This window comes from Schistocerca gregaria, chromosome 6 (assembly GCF_023897955.1).
Source record: "Schistocerca gregaria isolate iqSchGreg1 chromosome 6, iqSchGreg1.2, whole genome shotgun sequence".
Lineage (NCBI taxonomy): Eukaryota > Metazoa > Arthropoda > Insecta > Orthoptera > Acrididae > Schistocerca > Schistocerca gregaria.
Window position 1 is genome coordinate 198,703,727 of NC_064925.1, and position 14,391 is coordinate 198,718,117.

The window sequence follows — 14,391 nt, forward strand, 5'->3', positions numbered from 1 at the left end:
CATGATAGATAGGAGGAGACTCGGATGTGGGAGACGAAAGAAAACACAGAGACTTCAGCTGCTGCGCCACCGTCTGCGACAGACCAAGGGGCCCACTTCGCCTCAAGTGTCTGAAAATTGAATACGTTGAGAGATCAGTGCGCTGGCGAGCAGGAGAATCCACTTAACGGAATGCTGTTGGAACTAGCCACGTTTCTGAATTCACTACTTCCCTGAGAGTCTCCAGAGTCATTATAAATAATTCTGAAATGTGTAAATACTATTCCTAAGGCAACATAGCAAACATTTATTTCCTGGTAACGAGATTCAGCTCACTGAAAACCCATCTTCAGATGTAAAATGCTGAAAATTCCATATAAGAAGTGAACAGTAAACTTCCATTATATGATACATACAAATAATCTAGTTTCTTAACTGAGTGTGTATCAGTCGCTAGGCATTACAGATCATAATAATGTCTTGGATCGCTCTTCTTATCATGTTATTATTTGGTGGTATACTCTACACGAAGTACCTGTATGTAAGATACTGTATATTCATGAAGTCCGATCTTTGTAACAATCTTTAATGTAACCTCTACCAGCTGAATTGTACCACTTAGGCTCTACCCGTCTATCCACTATTTGTAATTAAAGCCAGTCATAAAGGTGACTGTAACTGAAACCTAGACCGTGGGTTACAATCCTACATTGCTTTACTATTCGATATTATGGATTTACAATTTTTTTGATATTTGGCACAGTACATATATTCTTCTGTCTTAAGATATCGTACTGCTTTCACTTGTCACCTTATATTACTCTATCTCTGTTTTAGTGTGTCCTCATTTTGTATTAAATAATGAGCAACTCATGCGTGGTATACAGTTACCGCAGATCTGTAAAAACGGAAAACAGTTCCTTGCAGCCGCCAATGTTGCCAAGTGGTTCTAGGAGCTTCAGTCTGGAACCGCGCGACCGCTATGGTCGCAGGTTCGAATCCTGCCTCGGGCATGGGGGTTTGTGATGTCCTTAGGTTAGTTAGGTTTAATTACTTCTAAGTTCTAGAGGACTGATGACCTTAGATGTTAAGTCCCATAGTGCTCAGAGCCATTTCAAAGAGCGAAGTTGTCCGCAGCTAGTGGTCGCGTTCTCGCTTCCCACGCCCGGGTTCTCGGGTTCGATTCCCGGCGGGGTCAGCGATTTTCTGTGCCTCGTGATGACTGGGTGTTCTGTGCTGTCGTTAGGTTTAAGCAGTTCTAAGTTCTAGGGGACTGATGACCATAGATGTTAAGTCCCAGAGTGCTCCGATCTATTTGAACCATTTTTTGAAACAACCAAGTTCCTTGCTTTTTATATAACGCAAGTATGGTTGAAAGTTCGTTGCGTTACATTTCTTCATAAAGACTTTACAAAAATTCATTTGTTTCTAGCGCCATCTGGCATTTAATGTTTTAGTGTAGCAATGAAGCTACATAATGACCAGATCTATGGCGGCCATAATAAAGGTATTTCCGTCTTTCTGTAGGTATCGTTGCGAGTGATTTACATCCATACACGAACTATGTACCTGTTGCCACTGTAAATGTACGTGTCTGAACAAATAAACGAGTACCATTTCAGAAAAACTGAATGACTTTTTCAACAGAAAAAGCTTCTGAAATTGTGCAAGTCAGTAACGCATTAGTTCTGATGTAGCCTTTATGCTAGCAATTATTCGCCTCGGTATTGATTGACCGGGTTTTTGAATGTCGTCCTCAGAGATATTGTGCCAAATTCTGTAAAATTGCATGTTAGATCGTCAAAATCTCGATTTGGTGGGCAGGCCCCTAATGCTCCTAATGTTTTCACTTGGAGCGGGATAGGTAGGGTTTGACAAGCACGCAGACAAGCGGTAGAAAATCTGTCGTTGTGCGGGCTGTCATCATCTTACTGAAATGTAAGCCTGGGATGGCTTGTCATGAAGGGCAACGAAAGAGGGATTAGGATATCATGTAAGTACTGCTGTACTGTGAGAGTACAGCGGATGACTATCAAAGTGATCCTGCTATGAAATGAAATGGCATCCTAGACCATCGCTCCTGGTTGTAGGATCGTATTGACAGCGACAGTCAGGTTGGTGTCCCTCCAACGTGCAGAGTGCCTGCACACACGTCTTTACTGGCCATCGACGGCCCATTACTGAAGAGAATGAGATTCCAAGCCAAAAGCGCGTCTGGAGATGCCCTGGGCAGTGATATGATAACTTCCTGACAGTAGCCCGCCGTTCTACTACTATCCCGAAACAAAATACGTAACGGAGGAAGTAAAGAAGACAATGAGGACCTGCAAAAGTAAACAGTGAATTCCAGAGGAAAATAAGTATACTAGTATCGAATATACGCCTCATTTTGAGGAAGAAATTTATAAGACTAGACGTTTGGAACACAGCACTATAGTAGAATGATGAAAATTTCGTGCACTTGTAGGAAATGAGGTGGTTCTCTGCACAACTGGCGAAGAAATCAGTATGTGAAAAACGCTGGCAAGACGAAAGGACAGTCAGCGGACAATGGATGTTGTGTGACTAGACAGAGTGGTAGATGATAGGGAGAGACAGGTTGGAATATATCCAGCAAATAGTTGAGGAAATTGGAGGTAAGTCGCTTAGGAGAGGAATGTGTGGTATGCCAAATATAAACCAGTCAGAAGACCGATGTAGACACCTCCTGACCCACCCTCCTCCCCCCTCCCCAAAAAAGAACTAATAGGCGTCTGACATCAGTCACCCTTTATGCACTTATTACAAGCCTAGATAACACATGGGCATAAGTCTTAGAACGTCACATGTAAGATCTCTGCGTGATGCCAGGTTAAAGTCAATCGTTCCAAAGTGAATGCTTCACCAACCAACTGAGATTTCTGTCATAATCAGTGAATAAAGGGAATTCACTGAGTTCGAGCAGGGAACCAGTTTAGAAGCTTAAAGTTCAGACTTCTCATCAGATGTTAGAATTTAGTTGCAGCTACGTAGGTCAGCTGGTAGCTGCATTTATTTTGAAACTTAGTAGCTAAGATTAGTCACTGAACTGGAACATCTAAAAAATAAATATAACACAGTTGAAACTTAAAGCATACCACGAAAATCCTGGTCCACTGCTGACAGAATGTGCATGGTAGAACGATCCATTAAGGAGCGACAGAATGGTCTCGCGGTTCTAGGCGCTCAGTCCGGAACCGCTCAACCGCTACGGTCGCAGGTTCGAATCCTACCTCGGGCATGGATGTGTGCGGTGTTGTTAGGTTAGTTAGCTTTAAGTAGTTCTAAGTTCTAGGGGACTGATGACGACAGATGTTAAGTGCCATAGTGCTCAGAGCCATTTGAACCATATTTTTTTAGAGCGACAGAATACCTCTACTCCTCAGAAGCCAGTCAGTGTTATCCAATGCCATTGTTCATCTCTGAAGCACTAGAACAAGAAATTGAAGTGTGACAGTCCACAGATAATAATGTGGGTTTTAGATGAGGTGAATTAGTATTGTGAATAGACGCGCGTGTGAAATGGGAACAGCGAAATGCTGAAGAGATGCTTAAATATTTCGTTGCCATCATTTGCCCTGGGCACTTGCCCGATGCTTCAATATACGCCAAAATTAGCGCTACTGTTAATTCAGCTATTTTAGCCAGTGACATTTATTTAGCACTGATGTAACGGTTTCTTAACGTCTTTTTACAACATAACTGGATGTCACACCCAACCCAGACAGTGTGACAAACCGTTTCCCAAAGGTTAAACTGCTACACGGAAACACACTGCCCAACTACTGCGTGCTCAGAACGACCAGTTGTGCATCCGGACTGAATTTTAATCTGTAAGTATTACCACCGGATGTGGAGCTTCCAAAGTGTTGGTGTATATATATATATACATCGCTCATCGCTGAAGACGACAATTCTCCATTCGACCCTCCATTCACGCCTGTCGCGACACCACTGGAGGCGGGCTGCACGATGTTGGGGCGTGAGCGGAAGACGGCCTAACGGTGTGCGGGACCGTAGCCCAGCTTCATGGAGACGGTTGCGAATGGTCCTCGCCGATACCCCAGGAGCAACAGTGTCCCTAATTTGCTGGGAAGTGGCGGTGCGGTCCCCTACGGCACTGCGTAGGATCCTACGCTCTTGGCGAGCATCCGTGCGTCGCTGCGGTCCGGTCCCAGGTCGACTGGCACGTGCACCTTCCGCCGACCACTGGCGACAACATCGATGTACTGTGGAGACCTCACGCCCCACGTGTTGAGCAATTCGGCGGTACGTCCACCCGGCCTCCCGCATGCCCACTATACGCCCTCGCTCAAAGTCCGTCAACTGCACATACGGTTCACGTCCACGCTGTCGCGGCATGCTACCAGTGTTAAAGACTGCGATGGAGCTGCGTATGCCACGGCAAACTGGCTGACACTGACGGCGGCGATGCACAAATGCTGCGCAGCTAGCGCCATTCGACGGCCAACACCGCGGTTCGTGGTGTGTCCGCTGTGCCGTGCGTGTGATCATTGCTTATACAGCCCTCTCGCAGTGTCCGGAGCAAGTATGGTGGGTGTGACACACCGGTGTCAATGTGTTCTTTTTTCCATTTCCAGGAATATATATATATATATATATATATATATATATATATATATATATATGTGTGTGTGTGTGTGTGTGTGTGTGTGTGTGTGTGAGGCATAGTGTAAATGTGATTATCTGGTATCTTCTCCCAAAGCCCTTAATAAATTTCAACTGAAGTGGAAAAAGGAAGCCTCATGAATATAAGCACTGTAAAGGGTGCCGTGCACAATAGGCATGTCATATTGGAACAGTATTGGCCTGAATGATCATCTGCTATTCAGGGCTGACTGCGTGTCAGGTATAAGAAACAATTCTCGAGGCTGTTGTGTCGGCAACTGTGGGAGTCAGCTCTAACACAAACAAGGAAGGAGGAAAGCTGCAATGGCCAGTGTAGGGAATCTTAGCACTTCATTTCTAAACAGAAAGGAAACGAAATCTTACTTGCTTCTTGTGCCTCCTACATGCAAGTGAAGCACACACTATTACTAATCGCAGAAATATCGTCTTCCTATTACTCAGTATTGACGCTCTCTACGGATACGACCGAATTCCTAGATTTGTAGCACAATCCACTCGTTCCATTGTCTCTCAGGTCAGCGATTTTTTGATGCAGTTTCGCAGTCGATGCTTTTGGACTGCACACAGGTTGCAATACACAGCCTGTCTTGCATGCAGGTATATTGTGGGAACAGTATCAGCCTGCTCTATTCAGCTGTATTGCAGGGTCTACATGTGCTAATGAGTATGGCTGGAAAAAGGTTGATACGAATAGAGGGTGAACAGAGTGATGTGGAGGCGGACATGGACAGAGAGAGTGGTAGAAGGGGAGTTGTATGTGGCCGGTAGAACATGTAGTGGGGTAATGGGCAGGTGGGAAAGCAGGAGGGGCAGGAAGAGATGGAAAGAGAGAGAGGTTGAGGAGGTTATGGCCAGAGGGAGAGGAGAGGATGATGGAGGGTATGGAGGTATGGAAGGAGACTGGGTGAGAAGAAGAGAATGATGGAGGGGGAAAGAGAGAGAAGAGAGGATAAGTGGAGAGACAGAGGGAAGTAAATGTGGTAACAGAGGGAGGGGGAGGGGGGAGCTGTTACCCCAGTATATGTGTTGATAGAGAGGAATGTCCTTGGCAACTTCGTGTTCGTTCTGTCACAGAAGGAATGGCGTTATTCAAGAGTAACGAAAGTTTCTAGCTGATAATCCGATAGGTCCCATCTTCATGGGAGTTCTGCAGTGTCTGCTAACGATAAATTCAGCCTCTTGGGTGGGTGCAACGTGCGTTGCTCACGCCTCCTGAAGACCAGTCACCAGCCGGTATGAGATACATTAAAACACCTCCATAATTGCCACCCAGACAATGTTCTGTTTGTCTCAAGCTAGTGGTCAGCAGTCAGGGAAGTGATCCTGAAATAATTATCAGAAATTTCAGACTTTATAGATTTTTTTTCCAATTTTAGTGTGTAACAGAGAGATACTGAATAGATTTAAATAAGTGTACAAAGCCCAGTCTGTCTGAATGCTGATTCCTCCTTTTTTTTAAAATTTGAGTCGTTAGTCTTCTGCCTTGTTTGAGGTGGTGCACCATGAATTCCTCTCCAGTGCCAGTTTCCATCTCAGAATAGTATTGGAACAGCCTCAAATATTTTCTGGGTGTATCCTAATCTGTTTCTACGTCTCTCTCTACAGTTCTTATCCTCCAGAGCCCTTTTAGTACCACAGAAGTTATTCCGTGATGTCTTAACAGCTCCAATCATATTGTTCTCTTTCCTTGTCAGAGTTTCCCGTATATTCCTTTCCTCGTCATTTCTCCGGGAAACCTTCTTATTCCTTACGTTATGAGTAACCTTAATATTCAACATTCTTCTGTAGCACCACGTCTCAAACGCTTCGATTGTCTTTCATTTTCTTTTCCACAGTACATATTTCCAACCATAGATTGCTGTGCTTCAGACGTACATTCTCAGAAATTTATTCCTCAGATTAAAGCCTATATTTGATATTATTAGACTTTGCCAGGAAAGAATTTTCTTGCCAGTGCTAGTCTTATTTTATGTCTTCCTTGCGCCGAACATCACACGTCATTCTGCTGCTTAGGTAGCAGAATTCCTTAGCTTTCTGATCATGAATGTTTATATTGTGTTTCTCTATGTTATCATTATATTCTTCTCCCTTTGATTTACATTCAATCTATATTCTGTACTCATTAGGTTGTTCATTCCATTCAAAAGATCGTGTAATTTTTCTTCACTCTCACTTAGAATAACAATGTCATCAGCAAATTTGTCACTGATATCCTTTCACCTTTACATGCTTCCCCCTGAACCTTTCTTATATTTCCATCATTACTTCTTCGATGTATAGACTGAACAGTAGGGGCGGAAGGCTGCATCCCAGTATACATCCTTTTCATCCCGAGCGCTTCGTTCTTGGTCTTCCATTCTATTATTCCCTCTTGGCTATTGTATATAATCTATGTTACCCGTCTCCCTCTTTTCCTCATAATTTCGAACATCTTGCACCACGTGACACTGTCGAACGCTTTTTCCAAGCCGATAAATTCCACGAACGTCTCTTAATTTTTTTTTAGTATTGATTCCATTATCAACCACAACATCAGAACTGCCTCTCTGGTGCATGACCCCTTTGATCATCCTCTAACGATCATCCATTTTCTTTTTGATTCTTTCGTATGTTGTAAGCACTTTGGATGCATGAGCTGTTAAGCTGATCGTACGATAATTCTCGCAGTTGCCAGTTCTTGCCGTTTTCGGAATTGTGTGGACGATATTTTTCCGAAAATCAAATGCTGTATATCTACACTCAAACATTCTACGTACCAACTTAAAAGTCGTTTGTTTGCCACTTCTCCTAGTGATTTGAGAAATTCTGATTGAATGGTATCTATTCCTTCTGTCTGATTTGATCTTAATCATCCTTATCGATCCCTGTTTCTTTATCTGTAATGTCGTCAGATAAGACCCCCATATCATAGAAGCCTTCATTGTACTCTTTTCTACTATCCACTCTGGATTTAATAGTGAAATTCCCATTTCTGCACTCTTAATGCTAACGGCCTTGCCTTTATTTCCACGGAAAGTTGTTTTGACTTTTCTCTGTGCTGAGTCAGTCCTTCCGAGAATATTTATCTATTCTTTAACATTTCCATGCAGCCATTTCGCCTTAACTCCCTGTACTTCATGTTTACTTCATTCCAAAGTAACTTTTATATCTGTATTCCTGAATTTCCCACAAAATTTTTCAATTTTCTCTATACCCCTAAGAGTTAATATTCTTTGTGTCTTATTGTTTTTCGTTTAGATGTTATATTCTGTGGTTCTAGCCAGGTACAGCTGACGCTACATGCAAGATGGATTAATGGACCAAACTGCAAGGGCAGTTTAGATCTATTACGAAGAGGCAGCGCAGCCCAGTATTCTTCCAATAAACACTGAGGTGGCGTGGTGCAGATGACATATCACTGCCTCCTGCCTCTACCTGCAGACAGGCAAGTGTGAATCTCTCTCTATCTGTGCTCCAGAAATCGCCCCTGATGAGGCACTGTAAGTAGTCCATTGGTATCAGCTTTACGAAAATGTCTGTACTGTTTTCCGCGCCCTCCCACGATATGCTTTCTATATCTTTCAATCCAAAGGTTGCCACTTCTCGTCTATGATTAGTGATTGCACGTAACTTCGAACATAGGCGGTGGTCATATTAATGTCGCCAGATAACGTATGTGCTCTCTTCCATCATGTATAGCTGATAATTTTCAGGTTTGCTAATTTGCATTCAACGTTCCCCTTCTTCTTAAAGCAAAAATTGTTTAAAAAATCAACAATTGGTCAAGTGGCCGTTTAAAGTAAAATACACTGTTGGAAAAAGAATCGTAACAACAAGAAGGATTTGTGCGAGATGAAAGAAAGTTGGTAGACATTTTTCTACACGTGGAAGATGATGTATACTCAAATTTCACGCCAGTCGCGTAAGAGTGGCGCTGGTGTTGCTACTATGAAGTTGTAAATCAGGTCTGTTCCAAATACATACTGTAACGGTCGTGAGCGTTAGTTACCTTTGAGACCAGACTAAGTGAGTTAATGCTAGCCAAAAATGGTTTTGAGACGATAAAGGTACCATTATCAGGATCTCACAGCGTTTTAACGCGAAATTAGAATTATATTAATACCTTCAGGTGCTGACGGGCGTCGCCATATATCAACGGGGACAGATGAAAATGTGTGTCCCGACCAGAACGCGAACCGGGGAACTTCTGCTTGTATGGCACATGCTCTGTCCACCGGCTATGACCTCTTTCTTCTGTGTGGATGCATATTCCCCGAACTCTTACGGGACTTGGTAAGAATGTCTCCCACGAGTAAGGAGTAAGTTGGTGTGGGATACTACGAATGTAGTGTGTGGACACACAAGGTGAAAATGTGGGTCTAGTGGGAGGCGTGCACAAGATAGTCTCTGCATTCACACTATCCTTTGTGCCCTCGATGGCTCAGCTGGATAGACCGTCTGTCATCTAAGTAGGAGGTCCCGGGTTTGAGTCCCGGTCGGGGCACATATTTTCACCTGTCCTCATTGATATATATCAACGTCCATCAGCAGCTGAATGTATTAATTTCGTTGTAGACGACTGCAGGTCATCAATGTTGTCTGTTCTTTCGGATATCTACGAGAGAACAGACACCACATCCATATAAGTATATGGTTTTGGCGGTACCGTCCATGACCTACTTTTTCTGTGCGGACCCACACATATTCCCCGAACTCGTATGGGACTTGGTAAGAATGTCTTCCACGAGTAATGAGTGTGTTGGACGGGACACTACGAATGTAGTGTGTGAACACTATACATCTTAGCCCTCGAGACAAAGGGGATAGTGCGACTGCTGGGACTGCTAGGGAAAGCAGATGAAGGTGTTAATATAATTTGAATTTCGTTCTAGACGGCTGCTGGTCATCTATGGTGTCTGTTCATCCGGACTTGTTCAGAAGAACAGACACCATATCCATGTAAGTATAGAGTTTTAATGCGGTCGTGTAATAGGGCTACGAGAACCTAGGTGTTCCCTTTACGATACTGCAAAAACACTTGGCAGGAATGTTGCCACTGTGCATGACAGCTGGCAGCAGTTGTTACGAAAACGTCCGGTCGCAAGAATACCGGGCTCCAAACGCCCACGTTTCATTGCTGAGAGGCAAGGCTATCGTTTTAGGCTTATGGCTCTGGCCCATCGTTCTGCATCTGCAGTAGCAACTTGGGTAGCACTTGGCCTCGCAGTGACACAGCAGCTGTTATAAATCGGTTACTTTAAGAACAGGTCCTAGCCCGACATCCTGTAAATTGCATTCTACTGACTCCCAGAACTCAACAATTCCGATTTCAGTGATTTCAGTTGACAGCACATTGCTGGGCTGCGTGGAGGTCTGTCGTGTTTTCTAATGACTGATAGTTCTATCCCGCTGCCAGCGATGACCATGTGTCAGTTAGCAGGAATGCAGTTGAGGGCCTGCAATCAACTTGTCTGCGTGCTAGGCACACTGTGCAAAAGCTGGAGTTATGGACTAGAGTGCGATATCATACGACAGCAGGAGTGTTTTTGCATTTACGCCACGCACCCTGATTGCAAGTTTGTACGTCATTTTGGTGATTTGACCTTCTGTGCATTGCAGAGGGTGTTTTCCAACATTATAACGCTCGCCAACATACAACTTTTGTAACACAACATGCTCTATATAGAGTGTCGACATGCTGCCTCGACCTGCTCGGTCACCAGCTCTGTCTCCGGTCTAGCACAGCTGGGACATCATTAAACTCCTGAGTCATCCACAAAGAGCATTAACCGTCCCTGTGTGACCGACCCAGTGCAACAGGCATGCAACACCATCAGGCACTTGTATAGCATAACTCATGCCCGTTAGCATGCTTGCATTCAACATTCTAACGGGCACGTAGGTCATTAATGTACCAGCATTTCACACTTGAAATGGCTTATCTCGCATTTACATTAACCTATGATCTTGCTATGTTAATCACTTACATATGTCACCTAGTCAAAGATATCACCGAAATTTCATTACTCTATATTAGTTACTGATTCGGTGTTTAAATTTTTTTGCGTCAGTGTGTATTGCTCATGTTTTGTTTATTGGAATGAGAGGAAGTAATAATTCCATGTTTAGTTATTTAGCTATTTTATTTAGTTAGTTATTTTGTTATTTTTTGCGTCAGTGTGTGTTGCTCATGTTTTGTTCATTGGAATTGAGAGCAAGTAATAATTCCTTATTTAGTTATTTAAGGTGATGCGCTGTAAATATCCAGATTGCATTATTGTTAAATAATACTGAAACTAACAAGTATTTACACCCTCAAACCTTCACCCTTTCAACACTTCACAATTCTTGTTCCAAAAGGAGTAAGTTTTTTGTTCATACAAATACGCCATAAAGGTGCTGAAACTTTGACTAATCTGACATGATTCAATCTGCACTTCTGCATACATTTAGGAAAGGATAAATGGAATCATTGTGGTCCAAGTATTGCAAAAATAAAATAGAAATTTAGGAGTGAATGGAGGAGAAGTTATCCCTCTCCATATCCAACGCTGGGCGTAGGCCACTATGTCTCAATGACAGGACTTTAATCAGGACAGCTAGTTAGACTGAAAGTTGGTAGATGAATAGCTAACACCTGCAGTGAGAGTCAACTTGCAGCTCTCTTAAATCGGAGAGGTGAGACATATCAGTCTCTCATACTGGACGCTATAGCACTCAATGATAAGTTACAACGATGATAGAAGACTACTCTCCGCTATTAGCTGCCAACGTCTTAAACCCAGTTGAAATTTTTTATGATAATAAATGTTATAAACATTGATTAACTTTGGCGCATGACTCTAAAAAAGCACCAATGCGAAATTGGATTTGAATTATCTGTGAATAAACATGATAATGCCACTGGGCTTCTTAAAACCCAAACCGGAAATCCATCAAACATTTTTTGGATCCTCTTTTACAGTGTCTTCGTTTCAAAGTATAGTATGAAAATTGCTTCAGACATGAATGGACTTCTGAAAGGAGAGACACTGCGCCGATCTACATCTGTATGAAATAGAAGACATGTGTTCACAGCTGTGCATAGAATTTCACTTCAGCTCCACAATTTATTTGTGCTATTTGAAAATTTGTGCCCGATCGGAACTCGAATCCAGATTTCCCACTTTACACGAGCTGCAGTTTAAACCACTTTGGCCATCCGAACATGTTTCCTGGTCGACCCAAATCTCTATATGTCACGGACTGTCACGTCCTGCACCTTTGCTGTGATTCCCACATAGAGACAGACTCACTATCCCTGTCGTGGCCTGTCTAGGCATGTATTAGTCGGCCACAGTATTATAGAACGTGGCAGTCAGGGTATTTCGGTTGGCTTGTCATGACTTTTTACATTGATCTTTCAAGATGACACACTGAACCACTATCTAGAAATCATTCACCACTATATCTGCTTACTGTAACGTCTTCGTGTGTTTCAAATGGTTCAAATGGCTCTGAGCACTATGGGACTTAACATCTGAAGTCATCAGTCCCCTAGAACTCAGAATTACCTAAACCTAACTAACCTAAGGACATCACACACAACCATGCCAGAAACAAGATTCGAACCTGCGACCGTAGTGTTCACGCGGTTCCAGACTGAAGCGCCTAGAGCCGCTCGGTCACAGCGGCCGGCTCGTGTGTTTCCAATAATGGCCATGGAAGGCCAAGTGCTATGCTACAGTGGTCGGTTACTAATACTATTTTGTAGTGTTTCATGTAGTACTCCGCAATGTCCTTCAATTATCCAAGCATGAAGTAAGGGGGTTTGGGTCGGATACCCGAAGAGATGAAGATAACCGCTCACGTGAAGCCGGGAATCCGGGCTCTAATTCCCGTCCGGCACAGACTTTCACATGGCACTAATAGATTGTACTGTTCAAGTGTAACCGTATTCAGAATCGCCAATATATTTCATCTGTTTGATACAGTTGTAGATCGCAGCGGTGTCTATTCCTTTGGACATGCATCCATGTCTGAAGGAGGTTGTACAGTACACAGTGAAACACAGATACTGCAAAGTAGTATTACATGCCTATCTCTGCCAGTGCGGGATTCACAGGTATTGTTCGAATGCTTGTCGTGGACAAGTGGTGACATATGAGTGAGGGTTCGGTACTGGAAGCGTGCTTACATCACCGAAGTTGTTAAAGCGACTGCTCGCGTAAAGCGGGAAGTCCGGTACAAATTTTCAGATCAACAAACTGTGCAGCTGAAATCTAACCGTACTGGAAATAGCCAATATATTTCTTCTATCTTTTAGATATACTAGCGTGCCACATGTAATCGTTGATGGCTTCTTGTCGTCCTGCTCTGAAAATGGAAGCATATTCCAATTTCATTGTGTACGTAGTCAGTTGAAAGACTTTTTAAACAACTGTACTCTGGAACGGGTCCAAATGGAGGTCGTTACTAGTACATGGATGCCATTATTGAAACGAACGACAATGTGTTTTAGCTGGGATTCGAAAGTTTTGTACATTTGTTGCCTTTCGTTGCCTGTTATTCTGTCATTTTTCTCTACTGAATGGCGTCATTACAATGCCGTTTGACGGGTGACGGGTCGTGAACAGCGAATGTGGTGTGGGGAACACCGCAGGGAACAACAGAATCAGCCACCGCCAGCGACGAAGTGTAACGACAGGCAGTCTTTTCGAGGCGCTATCACTTATTGTGCTGTCGATCTGCCGAATACCGTCGAGTTACTCATTTGCGTGTGATGTAATAACAGCATGTTTCTACCATTCAACTTCCACTTGCCGTTTTAATGGAAGCAAATGAAACTATAATTCATTTAACAAATATTTTCAGCTATGTTGATCTTGCATAATGTTTTTGTTGTTGTTGTGGTCTTCAGTCCGAAGTCGTTTGATGGAAATCTCTTCGGTAGTTTATCCTGGGCGAACTTCATATTTGTATAAATATTGGAACCTGCATCAGTTGAACCTACTTAAAAACATTATACATGACTGCGAAACAGCGACTGTGTAATTCAGAATAGATTCCATTTTTTTTCAATCTGTTCTGAACCTACTTACTTATTCATGCAGTGATATATCTTGACTTTTGTTTTATTTTTCATTATGTCCGTCGTCTGTCGTTTCCACATTGCACTCACAAATTTCACACACATAGTGCCATTTCAAGTACAGTGACCCGAATTTGTTAATTCCTACCGTGAACTGGTGATTCAGTGATGCTTCCAGATACATCCTATATACTGGTACATTCTCTTAGTTAAGTTGCTCCACAAATCTGTTGTTTCCGCAATTCACTATCTCTCATTAACTACCCGATGTATCCATCTAATTTGTAGTATTTTTGTGTAGAATCACATTTCTAGAGTCCCCTTCTCCGTGTTCTTCACGGTCTGCGTTTCATTTCCGTATAAGGATACACTCCAGGACAATACCTTGACATAAAGCTGCGTAACATATAAATTTATATTATTTGAGAACAAGTTTTCCTTTTTTCACAGGCAATATTCTTGCTATTGCCAGTTTCCATTTTATACCCCCTCTACGTCTGCCATTAAACAGTACTTCTTCCGCAAATAGCAGAACTTGCACACTGCTTTTAGTGTCTCATTTCGTAATCTAATTGCATAACAAACTGTCTATAGCCATGGTGGCATAAATTATTCTTTATTTTTGACAACATATTTCGACTGATGTAACTGTCATCTTCTGGGCTTCAAATCCTTTTTGTCACGAAATTTGTTCA